The following is a 20,075-nucleotide window of genomic DNA, read 5'->3' as shown; positions in this document are numbered from 1 at the left end:
ACACCTGCTGGCACCAGGGCCGCAGCTAGAGAGACGAAGCACATTTGCCTAGATAGGGAAATGTGGTTGGAGGTGGCCCAGGTGTGGAAATGAGGCTGAAACTCGACAGTCCGACAGTCCGGGTAGTGGTGGTGGGCGGGGCCAGCTGATTGCCCCAGGATTAGTGCTGGGACTTGGAAGAGGCTGGTCAGGCAACTGGTAGGATTACCTACCTGGCTCCAGTCCTTCCAGAGACCAGTAGGCATCCTGTCCTTCACCCATCACCCTCCCCCACCCACCACACAAATCTGCCTGCTGTCAGGCAGCTGCAGGTTGAGGATATAAAGATGGATAATACACTCGCCCTGGCCTTAAGGAGCTCACAGAGAGGCCAGTAAACACAACGTGACAGTCAGTGTGGAGCCAGCCCCCCTGTGAGAGCAGACAGCAGAGGGACCAGTCTGTCCAAAGGCATGGAAGGGTGGCAAGGGGCCATATGAGTCAGGAAGGGGAAGGAGGCAGGATAGGGAAGTAGGTGCATGGAGGTCACAGAGACCATGCGTCCATCCTGGGGAGCTCAGATTTTTCGAGGGCCACAGGGAGCCATAGGGGTTTTAAGAAGAATGCGGGTGACACACTCAGATTTGCACTGAGATGGCATCATGAAGCTTGGGTTAGAGGTGCTGTGGCTCCCATACTTGGCTGTGCTTGTAATTGCCTAGGAGCTGTAGAAAGACTGATACCTGGGTTCCCCCTCCAGAGAGGCTGCTGTAGTGGGTCTGGGCTGTGGCCTGGGCACTGGGATGTTGAACTCCTCCTCCCTGCCGAGTCCAATGTACAGCAGAGGGTGACCCACTGGAGAGAAATCCCAGTAGGAGGCACTGTGGCCATCTGGGTAAGAAGTGGCCAGGCAATTTCTGGAGATGCAGGAGGGCACACGTTCAGGAGAGAGAACGACAGCCCACGGTGGGTGTTGGATGTGGCTTCTTGGAGAAAAGGGAGAGAAAACAGTCTGGAAGTTCTTCAAAAGGTTAAACATTGAGTTACCATGTGTTCCAGCAACTTAGGTACATACCCCAGAGCAACGATAATATACAGTCATACAAAAACTCTATCCAAATGTCCATCAACTGATGAATTGAGGTGGAAATTCATGCAATGAAGTGTTATTCAATAAAAAAGAGGAATGCAGTTCTGATACCTGCTACAACATGAATGAACCTTGAAATCGTTACACTAACTGGAAAAAGTCACAAGAGACCACATATTGTATGATTCCACTTATATGAAATGCCCAGAATAGGCCCATGTATCAGACAGAAGGTAGATTATTGGCTGCCTAGGGCTGGGGTGCTGGGCAGATTAGGAGTAGATGGCTAAGGGCTATGGGGTTTTCGGGGCAGAGGGGTAATGAAAATGGTCTCAAATCACGTGATGGGTACCCACCTGATTAGTAAAAGCCACTGAATTGCACACTTTAAGTGGATGAATTCTGAGGTATGTGGGTTGTACCTCAATGACACTGTTGGAGAAAGAGAAGTTTCAAGCACGACCCTTGGTTTGCTGATGCGGGTGTCAGCTAGATGGTGGCCTCATGAATCAGGTAGCAGGCGTAGGAAGAGGAGCAAGTCCGGGACAACATGATGTTGATGTAGTCCCTCATTCAGCAAATGGATTCTGAGCACCAGGCAGTGGGGTACAGCAGTGAACAAATCAAATATGCCTTCCCTGTGGATCTTACCCTCTAGGGGGGGAAGAGAAAATAATACAATAACTAACTTAGTGTGTCAGGCCATCAGTGAGGCAGGTGGCCCTATAACCCAGGAGGACGGGGAACACTGGGCCAGGGCTGCAGCTTTAGATGAGGCAGTGGAGAAGCCGTCCAGCAAAGGAGACATTTGAGGAATGTAGGGGCGAGGCTCCGAGGAACAGGGGGTAGAGCAGAGAACAGGAGCAGAACCGTGAGGGCCCTGCCCTCCCCCTCCCCCGCCCCCTGCGGATACTGGGCTCGCTCTGAGAAGACAGCAGCCTTGGGAGGTCATGAGCGGAGCAGTGCCATGAGCTCACCTACCTTGTGTAAGACTCCCTCTACTTCTGGTTTCTCCGCCTCAACACTATCGACCCCTGGGGCAGGATAATCCCTTGTTCTGGAGCCTACTCTCGGCATGCGGGACCCCTGACCATGCAGCAGCATCTCTGACCTCCGCCAGTGCCTCTCTGGGCTCTGTTGCCCTTCCCTACAAAGTGAGTGAATGGTGCCTGGCCTGGCTAACTCTTTCAGGAAGGAAGTGTGAGTTTGCAGAGAAAGCATGGGCTTTCCAGTGTCAGAACCATTTTCTAATGGGGCTCTTCCATACACTGGCTGTGTGGCCTAGGAAAAATGACTTGGATTCTCTGAGCCTCACCCATAGTCATCTGTCAATTGAAAAGGAAAAAAATACATATGGCATATATAAATGTGCAATGCCTGGCACGTACTAGAGGTGCAACAAATGTGGGATCCCTTCCCTGCTCAAAGGGTGTGTGGGGATTAAAGAGCCCCTTCTCAGGGGGGCACCTGGGTGGCTCAGTTGGTTGAATGTCCAACATTGGCTCCGGTCATGATCTCGCAGTTTTGAGTTCCAGCCCCATATCGGGCTTGCTGCGGTCAGTGCGGAGCCCGCTTCAGATCTTCTGTTCCCCTCTCTCTTTGTCCCTCCCCTGCTTGCACTCTCACAAAAATAAATAAAACGTTAAAAAAAAAAAAAAAAAAAGCCCCTTCTCGGTAAGGCCTCCCTGGCCATCCTGATGCAAATGTGAGCCCCCACTGTCCACCCCAACCTTGTTCATGTCCCCTTTTCTTCCTCATTGTTTATCACTATCTAACATTTTACTTATCTGGTTTATTGTCTCCATCCCTCCCTAGAACGACTATGACTCCAGGTAGGGTATTTGTATCTGGATGGTTTACTAATACCCGCCCGAAGCCTAGAACAATACCAGGATGTGAATTTTTGTTGAATGCATGGAAGTTTCTTCGGCTATTATGCTGTTGTGTTATCAGGTTTCATTTCTTCCACACCTCGGAAGTCAGTGTAACGCACCTGTAGTAGGCATGCAGCTGTTAGACAGCAGAGCCCCAGCAGGAAACAGTTTGAGCAGAGACCACAGGGGAGATGGGGAACAAGGAAGAGCCTACAGTGGAAGGCAGGGAGCCATTAAACGCAGTCAAGACTTCTGGGTCAGGGCAGCCTGGATGGTTCAGTCGGTTATTTCTGACTTGGCCCAGGTCATGATCTCACGATCCGTGGGTTTGAGCCCCACATCGGGCTCTGTGTTGATGGCTCAGAGCCTGGAGCCTGCTTGGGATTCTGTGTCTCCCTCTCTCTCTGACCCTCCCCTACTTGCTCATTCTCTCTCTCTCTCTCTTTCAAAAATAAAAACATTAAAAAAAAAAAAAAAGAGCTGCTGGGTAATAAGGCAAGAGTCTTCTGGGCTCTCCCACACCACCACACAACAGATAATGTTCCTTTCTCGATCTCTGGCTTACCCCAAGCACAAGAGAGGATGAAACCTCCTCCCTTAAAATCCAACTGAGTCCATAAGAAAGCGATCCATGAAGTGTTACTACGAGGGCCCCCAGAATCCATCGCCTCTGGCGTCCACTGCTCCATCTCGGCTTTCTGGGCATCTCACTTCCTTGGTTTCTTAAGCTGCATCAGTTTTGATTGACTCTGGCCCCATGACCGATGTCCTCAGTATGGGATCCTCTTTCCAAGCTCTGATCTTGATTTCACGTTCCCCCTCTGGTTTCATGCACCCAACGTTTGGGTAAGAGGCGCCTTGCTCTCTGATCCCCATTCCTTGCTCCGCAGGGGACAGTGGAGCAGAATGAGGGCTTAAGGTCAGGTGGCCTTAGGTTCAAATCCCGAGTCTAGAAATTACCAGCTGTGACGCCCTGGTCAACTTATCTGAGCCTCAGTTTATTCATTTGTAAACGACAAGGATCAACATTATCTTGCAAAGTGTTGTCAGCAGTGAGTCTCAAAACGTGTGCTTTGGAATATCAATCAGATGAGGTGTGTGAGAGAGGGTTTTGCTGTTAGGTGAGTCTGGCAAATGTTGAATATCACATCCCCATCTTGGGGATTCCTGATTAATAATAATAATAATTTCTGATTAAGCAAGCTCTGAGAAACCTGTAAAATAATCCATTTAACCTTAATCAACACGGCCTTTGCCAAGCAACAGAATCATTTTTGCAAGGAACACATGTTAGCATCTGCAGAGCTAAGGATCTCTGTAATGCACTTTGGGAAAAGCTGTTGTGGATGATTCAGTGAGATGCTAGACACATGGCTATCAGCAAGCTGCGGCCCATGCACAGAGGACCCCAAGCAAGTGTGAGCGCCCTCTACACTTCTTCCCCTAAAGTCACCAGTGTTCATTCAAACCTGTCCTAGCTTGGCCACAAATGAGCATTTTTTAGGCCGTTGCGATAAGTAATTTTCCAGAAAACTGTTGTTGATCCCTTTACACGAAGGGAGAATCACATAAGTTAATGACGTGTGTAACTTTTGAAGCTGAAATACGGGCACTCACAAGCCTAGATGTGAAGAACGCTGCTCTTGGATTCCAGGCGGGTGACGGGTCCCACCTGCACCAGCAGGAGGTGGTGAAGTTGGGTAACTTGCCCAAAGTGGCAGAGTCTGAGCTCTTTCCAGTAACAACCTTGCACACACAAACTAGGGTGTGTCCCATCACACTGGTCCAGATCTAAGTGCCTTCAGGCCCCATCTTTTTGGAAAAAGTCTGTATCTCAAAAGCCTTAAAGATCTTCCTGCCTGGGAATGCCCCTTCTGGAATTACTGTAAGGTACAGACAAATGCAAAATGCAGACAAAAACAAAATGCATACAAGGTGATATGCATAAAGATACTCATCACAGAGGCGCCTGAGTGGCTTAGTGCGTTAAGCGTCTGACTCCTGGTCTGGTCATGATCTCAGTTTGTGAGTTTGAGACCCTCATCAGGCAAAGTCTGCTTGGGATTCTCTCTCTGCCCCTCCCCTGCTTGCATGTGCACTCTCTCTCTCTCAACATAAATAAACCTTAAAAAGGTGGGAAGGCGCCTGGGTGGCTCAGTAGGCTAAGCGTCCAACTTCAGCTCAGGTCGTGATCTCAGGGTTTGTGAGTTCAAGCCCCGTATCAGTCTCTGTGCTGACAGCCCAGGGCCTGGAGCCTGCTTCAGATTCTGTCTCCCTCTCTCTCCCCTTCCCCACTCATGCTGTCTCCCTTTGTCTCTCAAAAATAAAAATAAGCATTAAAAAAAATTAAAAAAAATAAAAAGACACTCATCACAACATTTTAGCGGACAAAACTGGAAACAACCCAAGTGCCCACTACTTGGAGAATGGTTGGGGCCACTACAGGGCTTTTCTATGTTAAAATAATGTGTATGAAGAGTTTTGAATGATATTGGGACATGCTTATACTATAATATTAGGGAAATAAATTTGGCTACAAAAATAAAATACATATATCATCATAACAGCTGTATTGGTGTACTGAGGAAGAAAAATTTACCAACGTACTTGGAGTGGTTATTTCTGAGTAGAGAGACAATGCATGAGTCACTCTCTTCTTTTTTTTTTTTAATTTTTTTTTTAACACTTATTTATTATTGACAGACTGAGAGAGACAGAGCATGAGCATGGGAGGAGCAAGAGACGGGGAGACACAGAATCCGAAGCAGGCTCCAGGCTCCGAGCTGTCAGCACAGGGCCTGACGCGGGGCTTGAACCCAAGAACCGCGAGATCATGATCTGAGCCAAAGTCAGACACTTAACCAACTGAGCCACCCAGGTGCCTCTTCACTCTCTTCTGTAGAGGGATTTTTCTATATTTTCTCCTTTTAGTCCGTGTGTTTTTCTGTATTTCCAAGTTTTATACAACAGTGAACAGGAAAAGGTAAACATTTATTTAGAAAGAAAAAAAGAAGGGCGACTTGGTGGTTGACTCCATTAAGCGTTGGACTTCAGCTCAGGTCATGATCTCACGGTCTGTGAGTTCGAGCCCAGCGTCAGGCTCTGTCTGTGCTGGCAGCTCAGAGTCTGGAACCTGCTTCAGATTCTGTGTCTCCCTCTCTCTCTGCCCCTCCCTGCTCACAATCTGTGTGTGTCTCTCAAAAATAAACACACATTTAAAAAATTGTTTTAAAGAAAATAGAGACCTGAAGCTGAGTTACCTACTAGATCTAAATGAAGCACCATTGTGGTGTCTAGAGAAACCTCCCCTATTTGTGTTGGGGGAATGCCACCCGCCAGCGTTTCTCAAACCCCAGGAAGCATCTGCTCTATGTTGTCACATAGGGCATTACTTTATACATTATTACTTAATATTTTTATAGAAATCAACTCAATTTTTTAAAGTTTAAGTGCATGTATTTTTTTTCATTTTTTTAATGTTTTATTTATTTTTGAGACAGAGAGAGACAGAGCGTGAGCAGGGGAGGGGCAGAGAGAGAGCGAGACACAGAATCCGAAGCAGGCTCCAGGCTCTGAGCTGTCAGCACAGAGCCCAACGCAGGGCTGGAACTCACAAACCGCGAAATCATGACCTGAGCCGAAGTCGGACGCCCAACTGACTGAGCCACCCAGGCGCCCCTGCATGTATTTTTTAAGATGAATTTTTCACTACTCTAAATGGGAACATAGTATCACCTTCCATTAATTATCCACAAAAATAAATGCAATACAGCAACACAATATTACCAAATTCTACACTGGCAAGGCTTCTGAGCCTGAGCCCTGTTTTCTCTCTGTTGAATAAAAAGTGGGGGCCAGAAGGAGAATGTCACCAAGGAGGAAGGGACAGATTAGCAAAGGTTTGAATGTTACAAAAATCCCCTAGCCCAACAACAGACCCCTTAAAGGCATCAGAAAGATTGAAAGATAACTGAACATGATTTTAGGACTAGAGGGTTTGATTTGTGCTTGATGATTTGCCTGTGTAGCGTCCAAACTGCCTTGTATGCCACAAAGGGGGCACGTGCTGTACATATTTCGAGTACTAGAGGGTCTCCTGCCGTCTGTGGGCACGCGCCCAGCTGGTCCACTCAAGAGCAGGTGTTTCTACTACCATCAACGCCTCTCCTTTGCTCCCGACATTCGGAAGTCCTGCTCTTGTTCAAGACCTTGGTGTTTCCAAGCAATATTCCTAATGCCTTCATCATTTACTTGCAAAGCATGTTCCAAGGTTTGTAAGGCCATAAACTTGCTGATGTAGTGCCAGTTCCAATCTGAAACAGGCCAGGCAAGTTAAAAAGGGCAAAAAGACGCCACCAGTACCAGAAAGTGGTGGAAGCCAGATAAAAGCTTAGTGAATGTAAATTCGCTCATTATACAGACCAGGAAACAGAGGCCCAACAGGAGGAAGGGACTGAAGATCAGCGACAGAGTTGGGATAGAATCCAGGCGCCCACATCCCAGCCCAATACTACCTGTCCACCATACTCCATGTGAAGTTGGCTCAGAACCAAAGTCGCTGTTGGTATTTAGTGTAGGAGGTTTGTCTGCTCTGGAATCTCTACCTGCAGGATCAGAAGCTAAAATCAGAGACCAATAAAGAAGAGAAGAGGTCTTCCTGCAAGCGTTTCTCTTTGGGTCCCTTAAATGCCAGTGAGCTCACTCCTCTCTCTCTGGAATGACTCCCAGCCATGGGTTTGCTTGGCTCAAGGAAGAATCACAGATCTGTGAGCTTCAGCAGAAGATAGGGACCTTATATCACTTGTGTGACCTACATCTAAAGAGACGCTCCATTTCCTGGTACAACCACCTAATTTTGTAGCAAAGGCTGAGTCCCAGGAAGGAATCGTATCTCGCTTTAGATCACCCAGCTAGTGAGCAGCAGTGGTGAGACTGGGATATGACCCTTCTGGGTCCAAGACCAGTACTCATTTAAAAAAAAAAAAAAAGTTTTGAAAATAAAATTCACTTGTAAACTCGGACAAGCAGAACTATATAGTGCCAGTAGAACTCTAGATAAAATTCATTTATTCAATATATTCATTCAACAAATACTGATTGAATGGGATATGCCAATATATATTGAGTAGGGATCCATAGAATCACTGCCTGGCAGTGCTAAGGAGCCACGTGAGACTTGAGGTTGTGAATTTAAACTGTGAGCCACCAGCATGATTGCGTATTTTTCTCGAACCTTGTTGGACTACACGCGGTCAGGCACTAAGTGAGCTCAGTCAGATCTAACCAAGGTTATGGCTTTGCCAAAGGAGGGTGATGAGGTGAAGGGCTCAGAGAGAGAGAGAGCTGAGGGCACTCAAGGAAGGGATTAACAAGTAATCAGAGGATTTAAAAGTGAATTTTAGAGGTGCCTGGGTGGCTCAGTTGGTTAAGTGTCTGACTTCAGCTTAGGTCATGATCTCATGGTTGGTGGGTTCGAGCTCTGAATCAGGCTCTGTGCGGACAGCTCAGAGCCTGGAACCTGCTTCCCATTCAGTGTCTCCCTCTCTCCCTGCCCCTCCTCTGCTCACACTCTTTCTCTCTCTGTCTCTGTCTCTCTCAAAATAAATAAACATTAAAAAAATTTTAAGTGAATTTTATTTTCAAAACTTTTCTTTAACTTTGCAAAATGAATTTTGAAAGCTGGCTGTGATGCCCGTTCATCTTTGTTCAGTAGCTGCCCTAAGGGTGTTTTGCCTGGGCTCGTGCAGCCTTTAGATGGAGGAGGTGCTACTTGATCTAAATTGTTGTTTGAGCCAGTGCTCGACCTGAGAGCTTCAGGACTTTCCTTCCTCCGGAAGGAGGTTTTCAGGCAAATCCAGGGGCCGGTCCAAAGCTCAGGAGATGCAACCCCACGTATAAAGTCCTTTTATAGCATTACTTGCATAAGTAAATAGTGGACTTCCTATTTCTGAAAAGGACATATTTGTTCTCAAGGCTGCCTGTGTCCCGGGCACCCACTGGGGTGCTGGAAAACAAAACCATCCCTCTCCTGACACTGTTTTGAAATAGCCAGGGCAGTGTGCACCCTTCAACCACAAAAAACAACCGCACGCTGAAGCCGCAATACAAGCCACACTCAGTTTTGTATTCGGCCCGTCCCCTACCTCATCATAATACTTACTAAGAACCTGGCCTCCTTTGCACTCGTTGTAGGTGCCCAGGCAGGTTTTCATTGATGTCAGCAGTGGTAATGATTAAGTGGAAACACCCCACCCCATTCAAACGTCTCCCTTCCCCTGCCAATCCCCATTGTGAGCGAAAGTGCAGTGTGCCTTCCAGTATTCCTCCCAGGACTTCATCTGGAGGGCAAGTAAGGTGAACCTGTAGAAAATAAGTCCTTTTGACTCGAAACAGGCCACCACCCTTTTGGTGCCCCAGACGTCGGCCTCGGCCACTCGGTTGCAGCAGCCCTTTGGAAGAACCCAGAACGGATATTCCATTCCCGAGTGCTACTATAAACAATAACTATAGACACAGCAGAGCAGGGGCATATGCCTTTACGAAAGTTTATCAGGATGTACACTTCAGATGTGTACGTAAGTTATAACCCAACAGAAAACTTTTTGATAAAGCAGAATTCTAGATCACGTCCTAACTAGCGTAGGATTTAGGGGTAGGGGCGAGCAAGAACGCTGTTACCTACTTTAAGATCCCAATATTCTGGGTTGCGTTTGACAAGAGGACACCAACCCCTTGGTTGGAATGGGTGCCAATTATTGTTTAAAAAAAAAAGACAATAAGAGGTAAATAAAGCAACCCTCCCCCTCCTCTTGCCTCACATTCTCAGTGCCTACAAGAGATTTAAAAAAGAAAAGCCCAGGAAATTCCAAGCATGTATACCTCCCCAGATAAGACAGAAATGGAAGAAAACCAAACTTTTTAAAGTAAGCATTTTGATCTTCATGCAAACATGGAGTTAATCTCGGGACAGCTAAGCACAATTACACAGATGAATTCATTGTGTGAAATGGTCATTGAGCGTAGAGAATGTTAGTGCCAGTTCAGAGTCCAAGCTCTGTAGGGGTCATACCTGAATCTGCTGAGTTGAGCACATGGAAACCTCAGTGTGCATTCAGGCTTGACCATTCCTTTTAATTTATTTCAGAGTTGCTTGCGGGGTGGCTTCAGGAAATACACATCGAACGTCCAGAGTGGTGTTTGAAGATGTGCAGGGTTTTGACACGTGTTAAACTGCCAATATAAATAAAAGTCTTTGGGACCACAGTTACATATGTTAAAGCTGCTACTAAGATAATGGTATGATTTTTATAATCCCTTACTCTTCTAATTGGCTTTTATTCATACAGAGAGGACACAAGCATTAGACTGGACATGATGGCAGCTAGGTTTTGGCTCTGGCTCCATGCCAAATTCCCCAGGAGTCCTGGGGTGCTTCCTCCCTTGACTCTGGGCCCCCATGCCTGTAAGATGAGGAGTTTGGACCACACGGTCTGGCTCTTAGTTCCCAGGCTGCAACTCGGTGGAGTTTGGAAACACCACTTTGCCTCCAGGATTTTATTCTAAGCAAATCGGATACGTTTTTACAATGTAAAACACATAGGAACCTATAGCTGCATTGGTTTTGAGCCACAGTTGGAAAGAACTCAAGTCTTTGTCTTAAACACCCATCCCTGTTCCAACCAAGAGAAAATTCTGAATTCATCAAGTACGACTGGCCATGGTCAATGTGCAAACCTCAGCACTACAAAGGAACATTCCCGAGAAGATTCTCTCCATGTTTGCAACAGTGAAACATGTGCACTGAAAGAGGCCTTAGCAAGCATGGAGGCCCAGAGAGGCTAATCGACTTGCCCAAGATCACACAGGCAGCAGGAGGGAGTGAGGACCACAACTTAAGTCACCTCACTCCCAGCCTGGTCAGGACTCGGGCATGTGCCCTTCAGAGTTCGAAACCGTTACCTTTTGAATTTGTTTTCCGTTTTTCCCTACACCCTTCACAGGGCATGGAAATGTTGATTTTTAGAATTAGATCTTGTTGAAATTCACTAGAGAAGTGGATACTGGTGAAAAACTCGCAGTTGCCTAATCTGTAGGAGACTTTCGCAAAAGAAACGATGAAGGTCTTTGTTCAGAGCTGTCCCTTCCTTATCCCCAGAAGCGCAGTAACTAGGAGACAAGAGAAGGAAAGGCAGTCTGGACCCCTCAGGAGCCAAGCAGGGACAGCCTGAGCTGCTGATGTCCTAAGTTCAAATCCAAACAGGGCCTTGGTGTGCTGGTGGAGCTTGGGCCCAGGGAAAACAAACTGGAGCAAAAGCAAACCCAGATCTGTCCCACGGTGTCCCCTGATCTTTCATTTTGGGGAAAGGGACCCTAATTTCCAGCATTCTTGAACGCTTGAGTGGCCCACACATTTGTCTGCCCCTTTTGTTGTGCCCCACCTCAACTCAAATGCACTTGAATCCAGGGGGTCATGTCCGCTACATGTCCTCCAGGGAGGGCGGGAAGGGCCTGAAGTCAGGGACAGGAACCGTCAGCTACAGCCCACAGAAATGATGCTGAGACAGAGGAGCCAGCATGGCTTGGAGAACACAGTGCACAACCAGAAGAGCAGAGTTTCACTGCTATCGAGCTGTATGACCCTGGGCAGGAAACTTCTCCTGTTTCCTCATCTGTGAGCTGGGGGCATCACACCCCCCGAGAGCACTGTTGAGGGGTTTAAAGGAGAAAGTGCCCTTCCTCCAGCCTTTTCCTTAGCAGGCTGTCTATTGAGATGCCACCATTTACTGAGTACCCATTAGCTCATGTCCTCCTCCTAACTGAAAGTGTTTTCACAAAGGTCGGACATAGAAAGATATGGAACCCAAGGTAGGATGTCACTCTGACACCCAACCCTCCCCCACCCCAAACCGACTACTACCATCATTTGTGAAACAGCCATGTGGCAGGTTGCTCACTGCACGTTGTCTGGTGTCTGTCAGACGGATTTCCATCTTCCCTTACTTCCATCCCCAGTGTCCACTCCTGTAGATGACGCTTATCCCTAACCCTCTTCAGTAACAAAAGCAGGTTCTCGCATCCGAAAGAGGAGGGGCCGCACTGGCCTCAGCAAGACTCCATGTCTTAACCCCTACGTTACCCCCTCCTTGCCTTCCCCACACACGCAGTCACCCAGTTAGCTCATACCACCCTCATACGGGACACTGTTGGACACCAGCAAGGTTTGGGTGCAGAAGAGAGCGCCTGTCAGGTGTCGACCAGGCTCTGCCACTCACGGCCAATCCACTTGCGCTCTCTGAGCCTCAGTTTCCCCACTGGCGAAAAGAAGGATCTGGATGAGGTGCCTCTCAAGGGCCACTCAAGCTCAAATCCTCTGAGTGTGGCTAGTGTGTGACAAGAGTGCTCTTACACCCAAAAATGCTGCTTTTTGCTAGCTCCCAGAGGTGACAAGGACCCTTCCAACCATTCTAAGTAGTTTGGACTTTCTTTAAAAAGATCTCATTTCCCTAGGTTTCTGAGGCCCCCTGCCACTCAGGAGCCAAAATTATCCCAGTGTCAGCAGCTAAAAACAAATCAGATCAAAAAGCATCCCTGTGCCTCATCTGAGCCCAATTTCTGCTTTGAACCTTATGCCAAGTCTAGGGCTTATCAGCCAGAGTGTGTGCGATTACCATATGAAAGAGCTCTCTTGGATCATATTTAAAAGAATCCTCTTTTCAATTTAGATAAGAAAAACACCCAGTCCTCCAGAAAATACATATAAATTCCTCTCTAAATGTCCAAAGAGATTTACGCTCATGGAAGATGTAAGTATCTCCTTCTAGGATAAATGAATCTTCCAGCTATAAGGGAGAGCCAAGAAGCCAGAACATTCTGCTCGAGACTGCAGCAGGGCCACCACAGAAGGTTGTCCAAGTTGTTCACTGCACAAGAGTGCTCCACTGATGAGGGGGAAGGGAGGTGAAGGTGGAGGGTGACTTAAATCCACCAGTCAAGCTGTGTGCCGCGTGCGAGATTATATCAGTTCGAAGGGAGGTGCGTGCCCCTTTTTGTAATCCAGCAAAGGCACTGTATTTGTGGGCAAGCAGCCCCCAGCGTGGAGAAATAGGTGTTTCCTCTGCTTTCAAATACATCATCTCCCAAAGGCTCATGCAAGAGCAGACAGCAGAAAAGCAGAAGTGAAGGCTGGGTCGTGAGAAGCTCCTCTTGGAGACCGTCTTGGTCTCTGGAGGGTGTTTAAACAAACCCCCAGTGCCTCTTGGCTGGCTTCCAGAAGAACATGGTTCTAAGAAGAACCCAGTAAGAGGCTGCCCCCTGCTTCTCTCTGTCCTTCACTACCCTGCATGTAGGGCTCTGCTTAGCCCTCCCTGACCTCTCAGCCTATGCCACTGCCTGCTGCAGGGTTTCGGAACAGCTTTCCTTGTCCTTTAGAACACTCACGCTGCACTTTGCAATAACGTGTGTGTAGGTGATCGATTTGCCTCGTCTTCTGACTAGCCTGTCAGCTCTGTGAGGACAGACTGTGTTATATCCCAAGGACAGTGTCTGGGGCACGAAGCAGGAGCTACGAATGGATGGAAACAGCGTGAGTCAAAGGGCGTGGGTCGTGCACTTCTGCGTCCCTTTCTTCCAAGCTGAGGGGACGTTTGGGCACAGTGACATGCAGTCTCCATGACCTAAGCCCTGTGCCCAGGCTCAGGGGACACAGACTAGAAAAGAGATACCCAATCCTGGCCTGGCATCCAAAACACACAGCTTCCCAAGCCTTGCCCCAAGAGATTCGGGTGTCTAGGATTTGTATTTTTGAACAAGGTCCTCCAGGCAATGCCGAATTGCCTATCGGGCTTGGGAACCCGTGGATATAAGGAACGTTAGACACCAAAGACAAGGAGACCAAGTCCGACCTGAAGGTTCATGGAAGGCTTTCTAGTGGAGATGATGCCTCAGCCAGGTCTTGGCAAATGTGAGTCATGTGAAGGAAGGAGAGAGCGGCGTTCTGGGTTGAAGGAACCACATGAACAAAAACAGAAACAGGTGACTGCATGGGGTGCACTTATGGGGGAAGGGCAGTGGGACTGAAGAAAAATGACAAGAATTAGGCCCCTGGTAGACCATCAAGCATAAATCATCCACTTTTCAGCTGGGATCCCAGGACCCTTCTGGGTAGGAAGCCCGCCATTTCAGCCACCGCTATTTTTAATCAGGCCCCATTCCTACTTTTGGTTCCATTTACCTTCTGGCTTTTTCTTATCTTCTTTTTCTAGTGAGACTGGGGCCTCCCGGAATAACTTTCTGAACCCTGGGCCGTATTGCCAAGGGCTTCCTTGAGAAATAGGCTTGACTTAAGAACTCCAAACCATCCTGGCTAGAAATAGGAGATTGCTGAAGCTGGCAAAACAGCAGCACCCCCAAACGACCGGGGGTCATGCGCATGACCCCAGGGCCATGCGCGTCCAGTGTGGCAGGAAAGGGTCTTTTTACCTGATTGAAAAACAATGTCTGGAGCATGAAGTTCAGGCCACAGAAGGATCTGCACATCATGATTCATGTCTTTCTTGGGCCCAGAATGGGGTGGTCACGTTGGGAATGACAGAGGGGTTGCACGTGGGATGGGAGGGTAGAGCCTCAAAGACCCGCCTCCACAGGAGTGAGCAGTCCACAGGCTAGGTGTCTCAGACTGTGGGAATCACCTGTCACCCCACACCCCACTCCGGACTCCCAACTATCCTTCCCCGTCTTTGCACTGCCTTGTCTTTCCATGCTTGGCCCCTCCTGCCCTCCCCTCCCGCACAGTTTAGTCAACGGGCCTGGGCTGTGTTGGCAGGCTGACACTCCCTCTTAACTGAACTTTTCAGACTGGACTTTTCTAATAAGCCCAGCTGTTGGCTGGAAAGGCTTCCTAAGACCAGCTAATATGCTACAGAGAGGGGAGTCGTCGGCACATTTTCCCCTCTCTTTTTTGTCCAGGTGGCCTCTAGGGACCAGGGCAGATCTGAAGTTCCCAGCCTCTCTCTGCACCAAGCTGCAAACCAGGCGTCTTCTGAGTAATGCCCCACGCCACAGGTCAGTGCCACCCCACCCAAGCCTGAACTATCTTGTCTGCTGCCCAGTTATAAATTAATCTCCTGTCATCAGTGATTAACTTATTCAAGCCACAGGAGCTGCTGAACCAAAACAGCCCCCTTGGGGTGAAAGAGTCTCCAACATCGTGCGGCGTGTGGATCTGCCTGTGACCCTCATCACTCTGGCCCTTGTGCTGTGTCAGCAAGGGAGCAGGGACAGCCAGGACAGGGGTCCTGCTCTGGGCACTGCTGCTTTGGGGCACTCACCGGCTTCCTCAGAGCGGAGATCCTCGCAGCAAAATTCTAGAGTTCATTTTCCAAGATGGCTTTCAAAATGAGGGTGGGGTGGGCATATTCTCTGGGGACATATGTCATGTGAAGACAAGCACCTGGGACTGATATGGAGGAAAGGGGAGCCAAACTCTGGAATGAGCTGGGTGTTGAGGAGACTGGAGAATCAATCACCTCTTACAGCATAAGCTGTCAGAGCAGGAAGAAGCCTTGGAGGTCACTCGTTCCGACTTCTTAATTCTGCGGACACCAAGGAAGAGGTGACTCACCCAAGGTCATACCATAGAGCCAAGGGGAGAGAAAGAACAGATGTCAAGTTGTATTTATGTGTCAGAAAAAGGCTTTCTTCACCACCATGGGGATAGTGGGCATACAGCTCTGGAAAAAAGGCCAGGGGATCCTTCCATAGACCACTCTTATCATTTGAAGGTCTCAAAAGTAAAGTTGCTCTGTTTGTTTTTTCTGAGTCATCCTGGCAGACTTGGTCTCACTTCCTAGTTTTAGGGCTTCTCACAGCAGTTAAAAAAAATTTTTTTTTTAATGTTTATTTTTGAGAGAGACAGAGACAGAATGCGAGTGGGTTAGGGCCAGAGAGAGGGAGACAGAGAATCCAAAGCAGGCTCCAGGCTCTGAGCTGTCAGCACGGAGCCCGACGCGGGGCTCCAACTCCTGAGCCGTGAGATCATGACCTGAGCCGGAGGTGGACGTTCAACCGACTGAGCCACCCAAGCGCCCCATTCTCACAGCAGTTTTAAAATTGTGCCTTTATTCACCTCTGTGGCCATCCCCCATAACCCGTAAAACCCAGTCCAACCACGAAAAAACCATCAAACAAACCCAAACTGGGGGACATTCTACCAAGAAGCTGACCAGTACCCCTCAAAACTGTCAAGGTCATCAAAAAACAAGGGAAGCCTGAGAAACCGTCACAGATCAGAGGAACCTAAGAAGACCCAATGATTAAAGGCACCTGGATGGGGTCCCGGAACAGGAAAAGGCCGTTAGGGAAAAACTAGTGAAATCAGAACAAAGTGGAGGGTTGAGGGGACAGCTCTGTCACAGTCCTGGCTCCTCAGCTGGAATGAATGCACCATAGTGTGTGAGATGTTAGCAACAGGGAACGGGGTGATGGGCGTACAGGAATCCTGCACTATCTTTGTAACCTCCCTGCAGATCTATAAACTATTTTAAAATGAAGCATTCATTTAAAAGAATTGTACGCGGTGCCTTTCAGTTTACCTCAGGCTGGAGCCTTAATCAGATGTTTAATTACAGTGCCTGTAACACAGTAGGTGTGGGATAAGAAGCATCTGAGAGAGGAAAGCGGGAACAAGGGAAGGAAGGAGGAATGGAGGAGAGAGAGAGAGGCAAGAAGAAAGAGCAAGAGGGCAGGAAGAGGTCACGGAGGCACAAGATGCAAAAGTCAACGTAATCATCCAGCAACTGGTGGCCAACTATGTGGAAGGTGGGATATTCCCATCATGGAATTCATTGGCCATAAAAAGAATCGAAGTACAGACACACGCTGCAGTGTGGATAAGCCTTGGTGAGGTTATGCTGAGTAAAAGAAGCCAGACACGAAAGACCATATATGGCATGATTCCATTCACGTGAAATGTTTAGAAAAAGCCAACCCACAGAACGGAGAGTAGATTGGTGGTTTCCAGGGCCTGGGGGCCAGGAGGGGATGGGGAGCCATGGCTAACGGGTGTGGGGTTTCTTTGGGGGGCGGTGAAAATGTTCTGCTATTAGATAGCAATGTACTGGCTATATACTATGAACTTTGCAAATATACTAAGATGGTTTAAATTGCCCACTTTAAAATAGTGCATTTTATGCTGTATGAATTACATAATAAATTAAAAAATAAAATGGAAATGTTGAAAAGTAAATACAACTCAATCTGTACTTTAGAGGAGCTCACCATGTACTGGACACTTTCAGTCCCAATGACTGTAAACCTTTCCCCCTGTCTGTAAGCTCCATGGGGGTAGGAGCTGGGGAGAGTTTTGCTCAGTATTTATCCCCAGTTCCTAAGAGGCTCTCAAGAAGAACTTGCTGAATGGAAGAATGAGTGTGTTAAGTCCTATGACAGACAGCCAGGGGGTCACAGAGGAGAGGCTACAGGTGTTCAGGAAAATCTAGGGTGCTCAGAAAAACCACAGGCTGTGCCGCAGACAGGATTTACCTCACCACGACACCGTCATGATATTCAAAGCCCTCCCTAGAGCCAAATCCATGCAATCCTGAGACCCCAAGCAAAGCCCTGCAAAGGCGCCTCTTTCTAACCTGCTGCCTGCTCCGTGTGCCCTGGGACTCCTTCCTCTTGGACACCCACAAACTTCCCGAGGAAGCTTGAGCCAGTCTAGACCCACTCTGCTCAGCCCAGGGAGCTCATCCTCTGGAGGAAGGGATGTGCATACACTCCCACCCACCCCCCCACCGAGCCCACTGCTTCTGATACAGTGTGCTGAGCAGAAGAACCAAGGCAAAAGCAAGAAATGGTGGGAGCCTCATGAGAGCAGTTCATGGCCCGCACCCCCGTGGGCAGAGGCAGGTGGCAGAAAGTGTCCCAGAGGAGGGGACATCATTTCAGCATGAGGGGCCTTGAGGCATGAGGAATGGATTGATTCTGAAATAGTTTCTGTGTTGGTAATATCTCCACTCCTGCTTTCATGAATGGTTGGTTGTTTTCTTGTTCACCCTCCACAGATCCTTAGAGACAGCCTGTCACATCATCACCAAAGCCCCAATAAGACTCCCAAGGTGACCCAGCTACTCAAAGGTGTCATAAAAAAATGAAACCTGCTTTTTGATTCCTTGAGCCAGCCAGAAGGAAGTGAGTATTTTTTAAAATCCGATTTCAAGTACCTCAAAATACTGGGCGACTGTGGCTGGAAACCATCATTGACATGCGAGGGACTTGGAAGAGAGCTCGCCATCCCAAGTGTGAGCTTGAACCGGAAAGAAACCTGAACTACACATATTGTAGCTTTGACAGAGCATCGGAGTAGGAAAAGCAAAGGCTTTTCAGCCAGGCAAAGCCGGGTGTGGAAGACAGCCCTGCCACTTACCAGCTGTATCCTGTTAGGAAATACAGGCTCTGAGCCTCAGTTTCCTGGGATGGAACATGGGGATATGGTCCCCAGCCTGCTGGGTTGCTTTGAGAGTTAAAAAAAAATAATGTGTGTAAAGCATCCTGGTTAGTATCTGGCAGAGAAGAGCCTCTCAATAAATGGCAGGTATTTTTTAAATCATTATGATTACAACTACTGTCATAATTATAGAGATACCTTCTCAATTCGGAGGGTACTTGAAAATAAACTTCTATCCAAAACTCCCTCTCAGCTTATTCTAAAATCTATTCAAAGAACAAATGGAGCTTTGGGCTTTTATCCTGGGCTCAATTGCAAACGGAGTTTCTACATCATTTCATAATGAGTGTTTGTGATGAGATCACAGAACCACAGAAGACAAAATTGGAGACAGAGAAGCTCCTGCACCTTTCAACCCTGTCTGTGAAACAAAACAAAATAAAGCGTATCAGCCTGTATGGATATACGGAGGATAAGAGATTTTGTCCCTAAAATATGTCAAGCGTTAAAGTGAAACCTGGATTTCAGTGTCCATGTCTTACTAAATCTTCCGCACTGTATAATGAACTACTTTAAAGCAATGCCGTGCAGATGTAGAACTCACGTGATCTAAACAGAACAAGTAGAAGAGGAAAAGGAGGAAGGGGCTAAGGAAGGGGTGGGGTGGGGGGGGAGGAGGAAGGCACGGGCATAGGTATTTTTTTAAAAAAGACCAGGTGATTCCAGTGTGCAGCCAGAGACTCATTGGATGGTGCCGCTTCCCTTTGACACTTTAACGCCATACCCCTTCGGTAAATAGGAAATAGGAAATACTTGTTTCTCCGTCTCCCTGTAGGCCCAGTGGGGTTTAGTAAAATTGCGCCTGACATGTAATACATTAGATGCTGCTGAAAGCCACGTGCTTATTGTAAAACAATTACTAGGAACTGGGAACCACAGTAGATCAAGGACAAGGCTGCACTTCCACGTTTATGTGTTAATGGGGGAGCCCAAGGCCTTGGGCAGGTGGGGTGAGTGTTGCCCTTTGAACACGGCATGACTTACAAGGGATTTCAGGTATCTGCTGGACGCTCTGGGCTGTTGATTTGATCACAGACACTACATCCAAAGAGGTAAGTAAAGCAAAATCTAAAACATTTGAAAAAGGAAAGCAGAGTTGTGTCTTTGCAGTTTTCTCACGCCGCTGTTTTAAAGTGATTTCTTGGTTTCCTCCTTGTTCGTGACCACTAGATGGCGCACACGTTACAAAACAGTATCTGAAGTGGGCGCTGCTATGACTTCGCAAAGGGAATCAGAGGTAGGGGTGGCCAGATTTAGCAAATGAATGAATGAATGAATGAGTGAATGAATAACTCCCAATTAAATTGGAAGTTCAGACAAACACATATTTCATGGGCTACCCCACTTATACTCAAAAAAAGCACTGTTGTTTTATATGAAATTCAAATTTAACTGGGTGTCCTGTATTTTGTCTGGCAATCTTAATCAGTGGGGTACTTTCGGGAATAAGTAGGTAATCCAGTGGTGCTCAGCTTTTTCAGATACTAGAAGTTTTTCGGTGGCATGGTTGAAGGAATCCAAAAATTCAAAGCAACGTGAAACAAGGTAGCAATGATTAGAGCACAGTCAAAAGGGTTATAGTGCAGCAGTGTCTTCAGGGTGCAAAAAGCCCTGACAGTTAACCCTT

This window comes from Neofelis nebulosa, chromosome 16, assembly GCF_028018385.1.
Source record: "Neofelis nebulosa isolate mNeoNeb1 chromosome 16, mNeoNeb1.pri, whole genome shotgun sequence".
In the NCBI taxonomy this organism is placed as follows: Eukaryota; Metazoa; Chordata; class Mammalia; order Carnivora; family Felidae; genus Neofelis; species Neofelis nebulosa.
The sequence above is the reverse complement of the archived record's forward strand: the minus strand, read 5'-3'. Positions refer to the sequence as shown.